The sequence below is a fragment of the Ochlerotatus camptorhynchus genome, unplaced genomic scaffold (genome assembly GCF_037179485.1).
Source record: "Ochlerotatus camptorhynchus isolate MF236.1 unplaced genomic scaffold, CSIRO-AGI_Acam_v1.1 ptg000180l, whole genome shotgun sequence".
Lineage (NCBI taxonomy): Eukaryota > Metazoa > Arthropoda > Insecta > Diptera > Culicidae > Ochlerotatus > Ochlerotatus camptorhynchus.
The window spans coordinates 315,597-334,662 of NW_027040670.1; the positions used below are offsets into that span (position 1 = coordinate 315,597).

Genomic DNA, 19,066 nt, shown 5'->3' on the forward strand with positions numbered 1-19,066 from the left:
TGATGCATGGTCATTATCGGTGTCATTGTTTAATTTTGTTGCTAAGGAATCCAATGTTGATTGACAAATGGGCGCGCCTTTGGAGGGTGTTCAAACACTTCAAAGGGTATAAATAGCGGGACCTTTCAATTACAGTTGGATCCTGTCCAACTGTAAAAAAAATCGAATATTTCATCTTTTCTCAATAGTGATGGAGTAATACGACATGCACAAAACTAAGGACACGGGATATACTACAATATATCAAATTACTGGACGCAGTGGTGTTAGGTCCCGAACCGAGGAAAAAGTTGACGCCAGACGTTAAGTTTCGGTTGGAATGTAGGCTTGTCATTCGTATATGTTTAAGTGTATTGTAGAAATTGTGTTCATTAATCATATGGAAAACAATTCAAATTCATAACAAAAACATACTTCAAACTGCTACCCGCCCTAGCTTCGTGTGCGACCATCAGTGGAGTCACTGCTTATGTAAAACAAGAAAAGCCCTCTATCAGTTTTTATACTCTCACCTTGTGCCATCAGAAAGACAGTACTGGTGGTATGAAGAAGGTAAACTCAGAGGCGGTCTTCAGTTTCCTTCAGGGCAATCATGTCACTAGGTCTATAGTGTTTCTATAGTAGGATGATAGTTTCTTTAGAAAACTGGATCACCATCGTGTCATCGTCGTCATCACCATTGGACTGATGTGTTTTGGCACTACAAAGCCTTGTATGGATTCCCAAGCGAGGGATTGTTTCCAGCCTGATGGTGGATGTACTGGGGGGTAATTGTAAAGTTTCATCAAGAACCAGCAGCACAATCAACCGGATCTTCAGAAATCCCGTTCACACAAAAGATGCTTTCATAAATAGTGAAAATGTTCAATGGATCTAGCAATTCATTCCGAAAATGTTGCTAATGTAGTGAATGAAAAGCAAATAAAATTTTACTACTCGTTTCTCCCCGGTGGTGGTGAGCATGCTACCGACGGATGGTGATGTAACCAACGCTCGGTCCACGCCCGTTACGGCACCATCACGAAAACTGGAGCATTTCTCTTGAATGATACAACGATAAAATGTGTTGGACGGTTTTGTTTGCTGCCTGTTCTAGACGGGTAAAGTTATCCTTCCATCTATGCGGTGGGTGGTACCGTCCACCCACCGCTATTTCTCGACTATCCTTCAACCAACTGAGCTGATTGTATGTAGATAATTAGTTTATGATTGACACCAATCACAGAGGTGAGTAAACGGTACCACCTACCGCATAAATGGAGAGTATGCTGTATTCCAGTCGCCACCCCACTCCGGGAGTGAGTGAGACAAAAAGGATTAGCAGGCCCGCAGGACGATCATAGTTATATCTAATATGTATGTAGCATAGAAGAGGAATTCCTTGCAGCGCGCTACTGAAAAGTACCAGACCAGGATCAGTTGCGCTTGGCACTGCATAGTCAAGGCGCCTTCCGTGGAATGACCTGTTGAATGTGCTTTTTCCTTTGCTTGGCGAAATGGGACTTGCCAGAATAACGGTTGTCAGTGGCAGTTAAATTGGTTTGTTGGAAAGATAAAATGCTAATACTTTTTCAAGTCAGTAAGCCAATGAACGGAACGAAACGCCTTCATTGCATAATACAGCACTTGCAAGCGTCGTTCGAGTTGTTCAGACAAAGTGAATTGCATGAATTACTGTGCAACAATTCGAAATAATGTATTCCGATTCGGACGAAGAAATAAGCATGGCGCTCAAACTGTGAGGTGTGCAAGGTAGGATCTGTTTTAAACACCTCGTCTCGTCGTCGCTGGGCAAGCGAAAGTAAGAGAGGTATGCTTAATCTTTGCAAAGGTTAATTCTGCTGTCTATGACTATTACGTCCCAAATGCAACTTTTTGCATGCCCTCAAATTAGTGATATATGAGCATTTCCACAGTTCTAATATGGATTTGGCAATGAACAGCGATCGTGTAACGTTGTTTGGTGTGGATGTTTTGCGATTTACGTTGACATATAGAAAAATTAATATGCGCTTTTGGTGCATCACTTTGAAAAAAACATCCACCACTTTGATTCATAACCTCAAAAAATGTATTCATTTATTTATTCAGAACCGTCTTTGTCTAAATCTAAACGCACTAAAAATGAAATAAAATTACGCCAAATAGTGAAAACATAAACGAATTTAATATTTTGCTTCCCAAAATTCCATGAATCTTTGGATAATTGTTCACTAGGGACAATAAACAAAGTTCGTGCTAGAATTCGACCATTATAATATTTGACTCACGCCTAATTTTTCAAAATGACGTTACGGTTTTATCACAGCTCGTTTTTTCACACTCCATTTATATCACTCTCAGTTTTATCACGAAAGCTTTTCGTGATAAAACCGAGAGTGATATAAATGGAGTGTGAAAAAAACGAACTGTGAATATAACGCTGATTCGCATTTATCACGTTTTTCAGATTTAAATAATTAATATGAAAACATATATGTCATTCCAGCTCAAGTCTGTACAGAGTTGTGGTCAATGTCACCGATTTCAATCAAACATTGCCCAGATGCTTATTTTTAATTATTTAAGTGCTCGGAACCCTCTGGGCTACAACCCTGGGTTGTATAGATGTTTGAAAATTATATCTGTGAATAAAGATTTCTCCGCAGCCAAACAAGTTATTTGTGTCCTATCGTATAGAGGCAGATTATCGGAAGATTAAACAAAAATGGCTATTTTTCATACTGCTCGGCATTTATTGTTTTTCTAGATATTGATCTGAATTTTTTCCAGTTATTATAATAACCATTTAAAGATCTGGTCAGAAAATGAAAGAATTTGGATGTATGGTAAATGAAATATAATCAAATGAATGAGTACAGTTTTTTCAGTATTTTAGACGAAAAATCATGCCATCATACTTTTGAATTGAGATTACTCCGCAGTCAAACAAGTTGTGTTTGTCCATAACCCACCAATTTGAAGAGTTTTTAATTTTAAATTTCAAACATAAGTACATATTGGATTTGTGTTATTGAAACTACAGTATAGAAGCAGATTATAGAAGCAGAAGGTATCCAAATTAACATGAAATGACAATGTTTCGTTATGCTCGGGGTTTGTTGTTTTTTTAAGGCATTGACCTGAAGTTGTCACCAGATATTAGAAGAATTGTCTTCTGGATGTGTTCCAAAATTAAAATGATTTGGGTTTATGGGTCAATACATACTGATATTTCTTTCATATAATGAAACTCTTATCTTTTGATAAGATACAACACGATGTTCCTTGCTATTTCCAAAGTGCATTTATGTTTAAAATAGTTTTAGTTAGCGAATACAATACCTGTGCTTTGACATACGTTGGTTGATGAATCGATTCTTTCAACGCTGCCAACGTTGAAAAAATCTCATTGTATCACCCAAGCAAAAATTATCTTGTACACATCCCGATGTATTTGAATTCCTTGTCGAAGGGTGCAAACTTTGTGTATCCTGCGAACTGACCGTCAAAAAGTCACATCAAGCACAGAGTTCTATTAAAAAGGACATTGCGTTATCCAAACAGGGCTCCAGTGGTATGTTACCATAAAAAAGCGAAACAACTCTGGTGGGTGTCAAATCTTCAAAGATGGAGGACGTTAACAAAACGCTTCAGACGTTGGGGCTTAGTCCATTAACAAAATGAAAGCTAACGCGTTCAAAAAATTACCGAGGTAATTGATTAACAGCTTAATGGACAGAGCAACTGAAGCCGATGCCAAAATCACGAGTGCCTGGATTTCGAGGAAGCAGGTAAAGAGATGAATAATCAACTGAAAGACAAATTTTCAACTACAGTCACACAGAACGCAAATAATCTAATTCTGTCAGTGTTACCAAATTCTTGGAGTATCCGCCGAAATCCGAAAGAATTTGACTTTTCCACACGACTTGTACAGGTAGTTAAACAAAATGTTGCTGAAAAAGGCATATTGTGTACCGCAAATACAAAAATAAACAAGCCACTTCCAACAGCGACGGCAGAAGCAGTAGTTGCTTTCTACCATGAACAGGATGTAAGCAAAGGATTACCAGGCAAGAAAGACTTCGAAAGTGTTAAGGCAGGAAAAACAAAAGAACATCGGCAGAGAAAAATAATACTGGGAAATTTGAAAGCGATTTATGTACGTTGTTTTCAGGGATAAATTCCCACAGTACACAGTCGGATTTTCACCGTTCGCGGAATTGTGGCCACCAGAATGTGTGCTAGCTGGCGCTCTAGGTGTGTATGCTAGGTTTTTTTGTTATTTTGGTTCATCTTTTACCCTTGTTACACAGAAGGGTATAGATATCACTTGAAAAACCGACTATCGATCCGAGGCCCGGAGGGCCGAGTGTCATATACCATTCGACTCAGCTCGACGAGATCGGAACATGTCTGTGTGTGTGTTTGTGTGTGTACGTGTGTATGTGTGTATGTGTGTGTGTATGTAACGAAATGAATGCGCTCACGTTTCTCAGCAACCGCTTAACCGATTTGGACAAACTCGGCGCCAAATGATAGGTCTTGGGGTCCCATTGAACGCTATTGAACGGTTTTGGAATCGGTGAATCGGTTCCGGAGATATGGCCGGAATAAGATCCGGTGAATATGGGCCTTCACGCTGGATTTAACGGAAAACGTATCAAAACCATCATGCGACACATCAAATTACTACAGAATTCAAAAATAAGATCAATGCAAGTCGTGTTAAGTGTTCCAGACCACATTGGACACACTTGGACATGTTCCGGGTACCCCGGGGAAGTTGCTTGAATATGAATTGAATTAAAACCCATTAAATCACATTAAAATACGATGATAAGGTGATTGGTAGCCTCACCAAATAGACTACACCAGGATATATTCCGGGTACCCCCAGGCAGTGGCGTAGCGTCACTGGATGACACGGGGGTGGGGGGCTTGGTCACTGATAATGACAATAAAATAAATAAACTTGAATAAGTAAGAAGGGTCTGATCACACCATAGGTGGATAAATTCGGGTTTTTTCATTTTTATTCGTTTAGAAACACATATTGTTTGTGTATGCATGATACATCAGAATTTCAAGCTTCAGATAAGTGGAACTAGACTTGCACGAATTGACAACTTTTTGACGAGACTAAATTTTTTGGGAACTATACGAAATGCATTAGCATGACCTTTTGTTTAACACATGGAGAAGAATGCTATCTGGGGTCTTGTACAAAGTTATTTCCGTATGAGAATGACCAAGCGTAAAAATGTGGCGATACTCAAAGAATGAGAAAAGCGCTACTTTCGTTTTTTGATAGTGAACATGTAGAAGAAATTGAGTTTAAGCACTGGATGCAACAAGCACGATGAAGTCTTGCTGCCAGTATTAAAGATGTGGACAGTTTTTGCGATCAATTTACAGTAGCCATTCCAATTCTTAGAAAGAACAAGGAAGCACCTCCAAACATGGGTAGTTCTTGTAGTTGTATATTTTGCTGAAAACTACGCTTCCCCTTATCAAGACATTGAACGGTGTTCATTTCAACAATAATCAGGCAACTGTTCATTCACTCGCGTGCTACATTTCCACAGAGAAAAGAATTAAACTTACGAACTGTATAATAATTTCTTGCCATTTGGAGCATAAAACAGCGGCAGTTCATACGTTTCAGAGTAAACTGGTTTCCAAAGTCAAGGCTAATGTACCACAGCTGAAAAAAATATCTATTTCACGGATGTTGCAAGTGTTGCAACTATCCAACACAAAAACAGATTAAACATACTCAACGTTCTTTACCATAATGAAGATTTTGGTGCACCAGCTGAATGGCATTTTTTTTTGCCACATCCCATGGCAAAGGACCAAGTGATGGTTTGGGAGGCACTTTAAAGAGACTGGCCACTAGATCCAGTTTGCAAGGTGTTCAAATTCAAACGGTGAAGGAGTTGTTTAACTGGGCTACAAAAAATTAGTGGACCTCACATCGAATTTATTGCGTCGGAAGAATACACTAAACAAAGCAAACGGCTACAATCACGATTCAACAAATCTGTAAGTATTCCAGCAATAAGAGGAATACACTGTGCAATATCGCAAACCATGATTATAAAACAATTATCTTCATCACCAGAAGGAACATCATTTCAGAAATCTACATTAAAAAAAACCTTCAAATTGGTGGGACAAGGACAAAAATAATTTTTTTGGCTGCGGAGTAATCCTTATTCAAAGATATAAAAATATCCGAGCAAAATCTAAAAAAGGCATTTTCTTAGACTGTCTATATAAGCATCTGGGTAAAGTTTGGTTGAAATCTGTGACATTGACCACAACTCTGTATACACTTGAGCTGGAACCATTTCTATGTAAATCCCGAAATTTCAAACTGCTTTATTGTGTTTAATACCAATTATTCAATTAAAGCACTTTGAAATTTCGGGATTTACATTGAAATGACTTGAAACCTATTTGTGTAACAGAACGGAATTGTAGAGTTTTAATGATTATGTTTCTAGTCCCACGTGAAATATCATTGGTATTATTCAGAGAAGTGTATTATAACTTGATGTATTTATTATGTATATCAATGATATGGAACGCATTAATCGTTCTTGAAATATAATTTTCCCGATGATACAGTACAGGTTTGGTATTATGACTGTTAAATGTCATTATCCTGGATGCTGTAATAAGGATTATGATTGAATTTTTGAATCGCTGGGAATGCTGACGAATATTTGTGTCCGACTATAATGGCCTTTTTTCACTTATGTCGTTGTTGATACAATTGAAAACATTCGAACGAATCATTAAGTAAATCAAAGTGGTAAGCGTGACTGCTTTCTCACCCTAAAGGGTCTGGGTTAAATCCCAGCCGAGATCGGTGGGATTTTTCTGAGGTATAAGAATCTCTGGTCACGTCTTCCTTTGGAAGGGAAGTAAAGCCGTTGGTCCCGGCCCATGTGTGTTGAATGGGTGTGATATCCTACACAGGTGTGGAAGCTGGAAGAGAAGGATTAATAATTTCATTTAATTCCACTACCCTAATAACATATCCTTGACATATACGCGTATATCATCTATGTACAATGTGCAGACTTCTTCAGTGTCTTGTACTAATACTCGACTATTAGTACAAGACACTGAAAACGCGTATCTGTCAAAGATAAGCAGTTAAGGTAGTGGAATTAAACGGACATTAATAATCCTTCTCTCTTTCTTTATACATGTATTCAACCAAGACGCCCACATTCATCGGGATTTTAAAAATTAATATTAAATTGGAAGACAACACCTATACCAAATCTTGTATCACTTTATATCTTATCTTTAAACAAAGACAGCATACCAGGAAGACTGATTTAAGCTTTCTTATACAAATTCCAAAAGACAGTGAAAATCTTACTATATATTCCCAAAAAGTTAAACCTCACAGCGAATTTGATAGCAAAGATGTCAACCTCAAAAGAGAGTTTTGCGGATTTGGTCATTTTTTATCCAGTAATGCTCAAGTGCAGCGTTACAGTGTTTGTCCCTTAAATGCTGGCAGAGTTTCCATTCTTATTGATATGGTGTCTTCGATTTAAGAAAAAATCAAAGGATTATTGTTATTTCGAGAGGAATTTGTTTTAGAATAGCAATGTATGAGAAAATTACATCACTAAGGAAATGCTAACATGAGGCTTTAGTGTGATAATTTATTAGCTAGAGAATGATCTTTAGAAGAGGGTAGGTGGATAGTTCCGTTAGAGTACGGCAGCATGAAAATTGAATAGAAGTTGAAAATGAGCGAAGGGCTAGGGAAAGGACAGCTCCAAGAATCAGCATCAATACCAATGGTGGAAATATTAAATATTTTAATATGTGTGATATTTGCGAATCTTATGCTTAGTCTGACAGTTGTTTTGTTTTTGTTGTTGACTATTGTGGGTTTTAAGTGTACATCTGAAATTCGTTTAATCAGCAATTGATGTCGCACGAGAGGCAAGTCATTTTATGGTAATCTTGCTGGCCACCGCCACCGAAATCCGCTATTTGTTTCCATAAATTCGGTATTCTTTGGCAGCTGATCTCAGTGCACATACACGGCTGCACTTCCGTTCCCAGGAAATAGTAATTAATTTCCATGAATTCTTCATCGTCTGCGAACCAACGTGCTGTCCTCCAATGGAACGGGAACCGACTGACTACGCCGCTTCTGTAAACGGAGTCTCAGAGTGATGGTCCGTGGTCGTACTACGCTCGATTCCCCATGAGCCTGCAACTTGGATAGATTTGCTGCTGGGGAAACGTCCAGTGCCGTTTTTATCATCAAAAGCCGAAAACGAAAATCTAGGCAAAAATGATGACAAACAGAAAGCTGCAGTAAACATAAACAGCAAAGATGAAACGTCATTGAGTGTATGCGTTAAAGTTACACTGTTAAAAATTTTACTTTGTTGATTTCCACTTGACAGTTAATATAATTAATATTTATACTAAAAACTATAATAACTACCAATATGAGTAATTTTTACACCAAATATTACTTCAAATCAAGTTGTACTTCCCCTAGGCGAAGGGCCATTAATGCGACAGTTTTTAAAGTCAGACGCACATCTTTTGCCTAACCCGTACGATGTACGCGGAGACTTGAAGTATGTCTTCAAGTCCACAGGCAAAAAATGTGCGTCCTCCTTTTGCTCATAAACTGACTGCGGCTGTGGAATAGTTCTAGCGACGTTTGTGTTGCTCCTCTCGTCATGAGAGAAGGCAGTAGGGTGGTTGTTGCGTGCTGTACCATCATCAGCATTGTTGACGGCTACTCCCGCCTTGAGTTGTTACATTCATAGTTTTTTTTATGTTACTTCATACGCGAAGTTAACGATTTTCATAGTTGGTTGGAAATGCTAACATGAGGCTTTAGTGTGACAATTTATTAGCTAGAGAATGATCTTCAGAAGAGGGTAGGTGGATAGTTCTGGATCAACAATAGAAAAGGGCCCATCAGCATTTGTAATCAAACCGTTCCAAAGCCCTTTACTCACAAAGCGAAGGCCACTCACGCAAACCAACACCATCATCGGATAGGGGAAACTTCTACCTACACGATGATGGTGTTGGTTTGTGTGGGCGGCCTTCGATTTGTGAGGAATGGGCTTTGGAACGGTTTGTTTACAAATGCTGATGGGCCCTTTTCTATTGTTGATCCAGAGTTCCGTTAGAGTACGGCAGTATGGGGCTTTAGGTAGTGATGAAACGTCGCTAGAACTATTCCACAGCCGCAGTCAGTTTATGAGCAAAAGGAGGACGCAATAGGAGACTTCAAAAACTGTCACATTAATGGCCCTTCGCTCATTTTCACCTTCTATTCAATTTTCATACTGCCGTACTCTAACGGAACTATCCACCTACCCTCTTCTAAAGATCATTCTCTAGCTAATAAATTATCACACTAAAGCCTCATGTTAGCATTTCCAACCAACTCTGAAAATCGCTAACTTCACGTTTGAAGTAACATAAAAACACTTTGAATGTAACAATTCCATACAAAACAGTTATTGTAAGTCTCAGAAATTCGTGAAAATTGCTGTAGTTCTTCCTTATCAAGAAAAAATTGGACTAGTATCTTTTGATTCCGCCAAAAGGCGTGTTAGAGTGATCCGAAGAAAAAAATCTATTTTCAAAAATTCCTTTTTTCGTTAGTTGTAAGGAAATTACGAAACACTCAGAAATATTTGATTTTGAATGAAAAAATACGTAACAAAAGATTCACTTGATTTTCACTGCAAGGGTCTTCAACAACTTCTTATTTTAATATTTTTTAATGAAAGATCATTTTATTTTACATAACATATCAAAAAATTAGCGATGTCGGAGGAGTCGTTTTGGGGATACAATTTTTTAATACACATAAAACAAAGAATTCATTATGTATCTCCGCAGTGACTCCTCTGACATCGCTTATTTAAACAACATTAAAAAAATATTTTATTTGAGGGGTCAACCGTAAAAATCGGTCCAGCGGTTCAGCAGTTATGAATTTATGAAAAAAGGAATTTTTGGAAAAAAAAAGTTTTTTTGGACCACCCTGACACGGAAATGGTCACCCTAATGGCGGAATAAAAAAAATGCGAGTTTAATATATGTTGCTAAGGAAGAACTATGCTAATTTTCACAAAATTCTGAGTCTGACTATATTTTTTTTTCTATAAAATTGTTGGTAGGGGAAATCGATGTAATGTCAGCCTAAATGCCCCTAATTTGGACCCATACATAAACTCAGTAATCGACTAAATTTTCAATAGCGACCAAAAATATTAATTAGTACCGTCTTAATGACGCGTTCATCTAGATAAAATTGATAAATAGCAGATTTTTAGCTATGGGCCTAATCTTAGATCCATGTGCCAACCAATAGAGCCATTTCCCTTATTTGATATTTTATCAATACATCATTGCACAAAAACGGCTCATCGTATCGAAATGACGACTGAAACAAAGTTAGAGGAAACTAGATTGCTTTTTGATAAAAAAAAATACTCACTATTTTAACACACAAATGTTTACAGGTTTAGGGAAGTCTTTTGCAATGCTATCTCTCTTTAGAAGCTCAGCTGAATCGGTTAATAACTGATGAAATAGGATTAATACCTTTTTTTTTAGGTGAGAAAGGTTGGATACACAAAAGTTAAAAAAAGCCTTAAAGAATAAGTTGAACAATAAAAACCAAAACAAAAACTTTTAAAACTTCGAAATTGCATTGAAACCATCAACATCCCGAAAAATGGCCTTTGAAACGTCAAAATGACTTTAAATCACTGAAATGGCTAAACAACACTAAATAAGCCTGCAAAACATTAAACTAATTTATTCTATTGCCAAACATGTGTAGCCAAAATTGCATAAGAATACTGAATAACTAGGTAAACGCAAAATGCAGAATAAAATGTATAAAATCGCTACTGACAAAGCTCGGTTGGAATGGTGCAAAAACAGTGATACTATCGGTGAAGGATGTTGTGTGCTCGCTTTGGGGTTGGAACCATAGTTGGCTCCGGGCGCAGTGTTCAGAAAAACTCAAAAACTCAAATCTCATGCGTGAGTTTATTCGTCTGTGAGTTTTGCCTTGCAAAATTTATCTGAGTAAAAATCACCGATGAGGTACAAAATCGTTATTCATTGTTATTACTGTTGTTTTAGTATCAGTGGTTGGAAAGTTAACACAACATGCATTAGTATGAGCTGTCAATTGACGTTTGAGCGATTTTATGGGTTTTAAGAAGGCATTATTTTTTTTGGCGTTGCGAGTGTGAGTGTGTGAAATTGCATGAGAATCTCAAGCGTGAGATTTGTATACCAAATTCACACGCGAGTTTATTCGCTATTTTTCACACACTGCTCCGGGGACGTAATTTCATTTCGAATATGAAATCATACAATCATTAATAATTTCATGCCACCAAGCGTGATCGATCACCGGTAGCAATGGTTTGTTATGACGGAAGGGGCTCGGTGGTCTAATGGTGACTATTTTTGCATGCTGAGCAGAAAATTTTCATTCAGTGTTCCCACTAGCATAAACGTCCTTCCCGTGGCTCTACACGGTGTAGATGCAGAGGTGTATTTGGTCACTAGTAACAATGGCTGGCGAACCCTTCCCTATGACCATAAGGACGTGGTGCAACCTGATAAATTAATTAACCTTCGGAAAATCTGAATTGAAAATGATCAGTTCATCCCCTCAGCTCTCATCAGTGTTCACTCGGCTGTCGACAAAAGCAGGCCACTCTCGATGTGTGCTACGCGATCGTCTGTTTTCTCGGCAGCAACCATTGTGTGGTCCTCCTCATTGTTCTTCATCAGCAGTTCTTTCGGTCGATGCGTCGTCGACTTTGGAAAGCAACCTTTTCGTGATGAGTGTGTGAGTGCTGACCACGTTTTGCGTCCATTGCTGCAAGGGACGCGCTCTGACCCTCGTTGGCGTACAACAATTTGCCATACAATGAAACTACTGGAAGCGGCTCCAGTTCTTATGGAGGAGGCTTTTTGGATAGCGGAAGATAAAGTGTTTATTGTGTTGTACCTTTTGACTATAGTTTTAAGATGTATTGTATAGTGACCAAGAATCCTCGGCTCTGTAAAGTTAATTCGGTTGAGCTTAACAAATAAATAAATAAAAAAAAAAAAAAATCCCCTCAGCTCTCTGCTGAATCCATATGCAATTCCGCAGTTTCTTTTCAATCACTGAGTAGATTTTTCCTTTGGCTAGTTTTCTTTATAGCTCAAGGTTTTTAAACCAGTTTATGAGTTTCATCTCTTACTTTCTTAAACTTGATCCAATGACCGTTTGGCGATAAAAATATCCGCATTACTCGAACTCATAAATAATTTTAATTTGGGAACTCCTCGGTGATACCGGTCTATAAAAAATTATGAAAATACTAGTTCTAGAAAAACGTGTTGTGATCTTGAAGCTAAAAAAATAAAAATTAAACCCGAACTGACAATAACTTTAAAAAATCTAACCGAAGTCCAGTGCTGCTGAGAATAAAATGTTTAAATAAAAAGTCGACGACGATCCATTATCAGTAGAACCTAAATCAAATATTTATTTTTTTTTTAAATCTGCATTGCCAATGGACGAAAGCATGTGTCAATTTTAATCAAGAAACGCTTGAAGTCATCGCTTGATCATGATCAAGCGAAGCTCTGGTGAACATTCCGACGCAAACCCTGCGCCAATCAAACACCAACTCGAACTCTACCAGAGACCAACATGACATTAATCAAGCATTCATCCGATACGAACTTAACATTGAATCTTCATCGGGATGGCACGTCTAATCAAAATTATTTTGTTGTACGTACTTATCCCAATTGAAGAAACTTCAATCCAACTGCGAAACTAAGCAGATGTGCCACCATAGATATCGAAATCTGAAGATCACAAAAAATAAAACCACTGCACTGCTCATAAAAGCATAACTATCCCATCTCTGCTTGATTCCCAATTCATATGGGACATTTATGCTTTTATGGGCAGTGCAGTTGGTTAATTTTATTTTCCTAAGTAAAGAATAATCATTTGAATCGGAAGTCCAAGAAGCAAGCAATAAACGTCAATTCTATGAAAAATAGCCACTCAACCTTTTCTTCTGAAAGTACGGTCCCAAGAGCATTTCATTCAGTAACTTGATTGTGAGTTGCGACCAATTCCAAATGCCAGCTCTTCTCAGCATACAAATTCAATAAAGCTCCCAATTATTATTCCGACGGTATTTTCTGCACAAATTGGACAAGCGCAGAGCTACTTATTCAAAGAAAACAGCCTACTTCATGAATACAAAATTATTATCTAGAGTTTATAATTTATTAAAACTCATAGCAATCGAAATCCCAATTTGAAGGCAATTTGTCTGTTGGCCTACAAGAGCAACAAACAACTATTCCACAAAAACGTAATAACCCATTTCGGCCACTTCAACCACGAAGAATAAGACAGTCAGTTTTTCTCCTAATAATTCAGCTTACTCCCATTTTTCTTTCTTCTGCGAATGTAAGCGTTTGTTTATTTTCTTTTCGCAGCCAGAATCCTCGATAAACGACCGCCTATAGGGCTGTCTGTATACATAACCTAGCAAAAGCAACACAAGCCAAATAGATGGGATTTTGCAAAGTCATATTACCACCAGAAGGTTACATAGCCAGACAGACACACGAAACGGAAATCTAACAAAAACAAGCGGTTAAATAATTGCTTTTCCTACCTTTTCAACCGGAGGCCACAGCTACTCTAGAGCAACATCTGAAGAACCAGTTGAGATATCTCCTTCAGGCAATTTGTTCGTATAGCTCGTACGTATGATCTGGATATGGAGTACGATCCGACTGTGTTAAGCTCGGCGACAGGAGTGTCTTCCTCACTCTGTACGGTGTTGGTCCAGGTGTGCCGTGAAAAAGCACGGAGCGAGGTATGGATGGAGTCTTACTTCCGACTCTAACTACTAGGCTGTGCGTGCATATCCCTCGGGGTTGGGTTTGGGTGGTGGAAATGTAACATAATTTATCCAGTTTTGGGTCATCCTGAAAGGAAGTAGGAAGCAAAGTGAAAGGGATTCGTTAAATGGATAACGATTCGTTTCCTAGACTGGTGTAAGTAAGTTCGGGTGGGAAATTTGAGTTATCATTCCTGAAATAGTGATACATGATAGGTATTAGCGGGTGTAAGGGACGGTGAGTGCTATATTAAATATTTGATGTTCACTAAAGCCCTGGTGCTTTGGAAAAAAAATGTTAAGGTCCAGGACTAATAAAAGCAATAATTTAAAAGGATCTATTATCCTCTTCAGGCGTGTTTCTGCCACTTTACCAAGTTGTTTGCACATATTCAGTCTCTCTTTGCAAAGTAAATTGCACCACTAGGGATGTTGAAAATTGTCTTTTAATCGATCAATGATTACTCATGTGGATAATGTCAAAGTCTGATTAAAAGTAAATTTATACACCGATTTCAATGTACCACGCCCCTAGAGCTCAGAGCAAGAATATTTCGACAGCAGTATCATTATTTGTACTTTATACTTGGACGATTATCTGGTGAAAAATTTCGTCAAAATTGATCAATACGTTTCAAAGTTATAGACCAGGGACGCGATGGTTTCAATGCGAATCTATGACAAAAGGTTTAAATACAAAAGGTCAAAATACACAAGGTCGATAGGACAAAGGGTCGATAGAACAGAAGGTCGAAATGACAAAAGGATTATATGACCTAGGTCGAAAATACAAATACAAATACGAAAAATTTTTGGACGAATTAGTGCATTTTTAAGATAAATAAATTGTATGGATAGGTTGGCTTAGGTTTTCTTTATCAAGGAGGTTTTCAACCTGGGGCTGGTTCGCCTCCGGATTGTATAGATATCTCGATGAACATTTCAAATGGTCCTATCTGCTTTGATCGATTCTCTTCATCGACTTTCTCTTTTCATAACCACTGCTATGCAAACAGATTTCGCGCTAATTCTACCACATAGTTTGATAAAGGAGGTTCTTATCTAGCGTCCAAAACGTCAAATACAACAGGGAAAGGTTTTGCAGCTGAGTTATTGACGAAAGAGAAAGTCGATGAAGAGAATCGATCAAAGCAGATAGGACCATTTGAAATGTTCATCGAGATATGTTTTCAATTCACTGCTCACTTATAAAATAAGTAAAAATCTTTGGAAAACATTAGATTTTCATTTCTCAGATAAGAGCAGTCCCACAGTAGTTCCAATTTGGCGGATTCATCTCTTTTGGCACATATGTGACTTTATGACTCTTGTACCACTCTAGCGAATCCTTTGGATAGTGGCAGGAAGCAAGATCAGGTCAAAAGATAACAGGTTTGTCATGCTGCCTGTTTTCCTTCACGTAAACTTTGCCATTGATTGTGTCTGTCGTTATAAATGGTCGAGAATTTTTCCAAACTGGCATACCGCATGCCGGTGTAAATGGCTTTGACCGTTTCAGGAACATTCTTTTGTGCGAAGTGTAGAACTGCGGTCCTGGCAGAGTCTGATAATCGAGTTTCACGCATGTCTCATCATCCATGATTATACAACCCGATTTCTTCTTCAGCATTGAGCTGTACAGCATTTTCAGATTTCCTCGTAAAATAATCAAAACAACTGACAACACGCGTTTAAAACTCAAAGCCTTTAATACAATTTTTAATCACAGCATTTAAAATAGTTCTCATAAGGTACACATATCCAATGGAAAATGTAACTTTCAAGTGATATCATAATTGGGAATTGCACAACAAAACCACATGAACCTAATGTGTCAAATACAATATAAGTGATTTATCATATAGAACTCATGTGATCACGTGAATGTTATGTGAAATTCAGATCGATATCATTGGTTTTGTTAATGGAAAAATATTATGCACATATGGAAACTACATGAAAGCTTTTTTCCGTGTATGTTGCCACAGGGCACTCGCTATCGCACCCGGTGAACTGGCAACCGATCCAATCAACTATCAAGCAGCCCGCCAGTCTAAGTGCGACGTCATCGACAGCATAAACGTCACCAGAAAAGACGTCATCCATTCGAATCAAGTAGACGAACAATCACGAGTGTGTAAAAGTATTTTTTTCTAAAACTAGTGCCTACAATAGTTCGTTTTTATAATCTAGTTCTACCTATTGTTGCGCACGGTAAATAATCCTAAAGTCTACAGTTTGAATTTGAACCTAATGATATTGATTTCTACCTAGTACTAAAACTAATTTGGGCAGCCAGAAAAAAGGCCTGAGCAGAAAGGCCACTGATTTGTAAGTGGTAACCTACACACTTAGAAAAAATGATGTAAATTTTGGTGCTCTGAGACTGACATATACGTGCGTCAATTTTGACATAAAATTAAGTCATAATAGATGCGAAATTCAGCTTAATCAAACGTACTTTTGAACTTTTCAGTCTCGGAGCACTTAGTTTTACATGACATGTCTGTTTACGTCTCATCCTTTATGTCAGAGATGGATTCCATCACGTGTAAGATTAGGTATTTCTAAGTGTGTATAAATCTGAACTAACCCTAAAGGCCCACGCACATTAGATCCGGATCGGACACGTTGCGGCAAAGTGACAGGTAAACCTATTGTCTAACTGTCAAATTTACGTCAACTCAACGCAAACGGATCTAATGTGGGTGGCCCTTATCTGAAATTTCCAATTTGAAGCGATCACAAAACAAAATAAACACTGTTCAATAACAGTGCCGTGCCTTTTAATTTGGCCGTACCAACAAGGTAAATGTTGGCTTAGGCACCCATTTACCGTTTTTGCAAACAAAATTTCACTGTATTTTCCCATCAAAACACTTCGCAGAATGTATTGCGCATTTTGCACCTTACTGGACTCCACACTTTGAAAGTGCGGGGATGAAATAAGTGCGGGCCATGCGTATGTCCGATAGAGTTGTCAAAGTCACAGTTATGCTTATCCGAAGTCGATGTGCGGTAACAAAGGTGAGGAGAAAGGAAACTAGTGGACTCTTTCATTCTGACGAAGTTCTTATGCAACAGCAGACGTTACGTCACGTCTGTTGCTGCGTAAGAAGACGCGAGAACGAAAGAGTCCACTAGTTTCCTTTCTCCTCACCTCTTATACCGCACATCGATCCGAAGTGAGTGTATGTTTTGGTTTTTGTTGTTGTTTTGATTTCAAGATCTTACACTCTCATTGCATTCTACTCGAAACACGTGTAAAAATAATTTTGCAAAATATTTGCAACTTTGCAAACAATTCTAAATTACTTATTTGTGAACAATTATATGGTTTTTCAAGCATGAATTAGATTGAAAATGATTTTAAGACGTGTTTAAATTCAAATGGTACACCTTTTTTGTTTCCAAATGTGTTAAACTCAATAGCGTTCTAGGCGTGAAATAGCCAAAAAGTTCGTTGTTTTTCGTCAGCGTACCATCAAAGTGCAACTCAAAATATTCCCAAAAATCCAGTCACCACTGCAACAGACAATATTCAAACGATTCCTTAGTCTTTGAGCTTCAATCTGATTACATTTTTACAACTGATCAATCCTATTAGACCAGATTTTTCTTTAAATGAAACCTTCGCACTACAAAATGAGGCTGACTGAGAGTTGCCGATAATAGAACAGCTGGTTAACAAGCACTGCAAAAGGAAAGGTTGCCAAAGAAAAAAAAAGCTTCCAACAATAGTCGCACTCACCGTTGAAGTTTGGAGCGTTGCAAAATCGCTTTCTAACAGTTTCGAACAATTCTGTCGATTGGAATGGATAGAGAAGCAAGTAGCAGATAAATGTAAACAAACAAACGGGTCATATATGTGCGCGACACTGAGAAAATGCTTATAGAAGCGAATACGTTAATACCCCTAATTAAAATAAGAGAAAATACCAAATAAATAATGTTTTTTTTTTCCCATCTATTAAACATGAGCTGAATTCAGATAGGTTGGTTTAACAATACAATGCGATGCATTCTCTTTGAAATTAAATCCAAACCGCGTCGGTTTTTTTTTTCATTTTATTTCTCTCTTAAACAAGTAACATAGTTTCTTCAAAAATAGTTCTTCTTGAAAGTTCGAATCATAACACAAATAATAACGCCGCACTGTTGAAAAAGTAAAATAAATCAAAAAATTTCATGAACTGTTGATTCTATAGTATTTGGTAGCTACTCCTTTGCTCTTAATGATTTTAAAGATTCACTTCGGCATTGAGGTAACAAGATTCTGGATTGCTCCCAGCATTCCCTTATGTACGCATTGAGGTTCTTCACGGTCTTGAACTGACGTCCATTTGCGTAAACCTTTGATGCCATTATTCCCCAAAGGTTCTCGATAGGGTTACAATCCGCACTACAAACAGGCCATTCAAGAACGATGATTTTCTTTGCCTTAAATCATGCCTTTGATTGGCGTGATACATGGATTGAGGCATTATCCTGCTGAAAAACAGCCAAATCGTCCAGATAATCCTCCAAATACGGCTTCAAAACATCTTTCAGAAGCTGGCAGTAAGTGGTTGAGTTCATTCTCGTGGCTATCCAGGTGGCAGATAGGACGCTTAGCATCGTAGGAAAATGCACCCCATACCATTACCATTCCTTCTCCAAAATTTCTCTATGATCGGATGGCCTGTTATCCCTTAAATCGCACCAATAATGACTTTAGCAATCAGGACCATCCAAGTTGAATTTTTTCTCAACAGCAAAAATTACGTGGTTCCATTCAATAATCCAGCGCATGTGGTTCTGTGCAAATTTCAATCGATTGACTTTATGCTGGGATGTAAGCTTCGGTTTTGACGTTGGTTTTATCCATTTTATGTATGAAGACCAGTCTTGTAAGCGGTCACGATAGTTGACACATTTTCTGTGATAATTGACTGCCTTTGCCACCGACACTTGCAAAACAAGCTATCATAGTACAGTACCAAACTAAAATGTCGTATGACAGACTCTGTCATACGACACTGTCGCCGAAGACCGTCACGAATGTATGTATTTTAGTTTTTCTCAAAATAAGAGCTGCTGATGGTGTGTTTGTGTGAATTCTGAAAATAGCA

General features: G+C 37.9%; 1 protein-coding gene and 1 pseudogene across 2 annotated transcripts in view; one reads left to right on the plus strand and one right to left on the minus strand.

Annotated features, from left to right (window-relative positions):
* LOC135701933 (somatostatin receptor type 2-like) overlaps nucleotides 1-19,066 on the minus strand; it is a 170,862-nt gene that overhangs the window by 33,422 nt on the left and 118,374 nt on the right. For both annotated transcript variants that reach the window (XM_065222883.1, XM_065222884.1), the window contains exon 2: nucleotides 13,728-14,043. The gene's annotated coding sequence lies outside the window, so the exon portion shown is untranslated. The remainder of the gene's footprint in view (nucleotides 1-13,727; nucleotides 14,044-19,066) is intronic.
* The window catches only part of LOC135701948 (heterogeneous nuclear ribonucleoprotein L-like), an 85,722-nt pseudogene continuing 80,488 nt past the window's right edge, over nucleotides 13,833-19,066 (plus strand).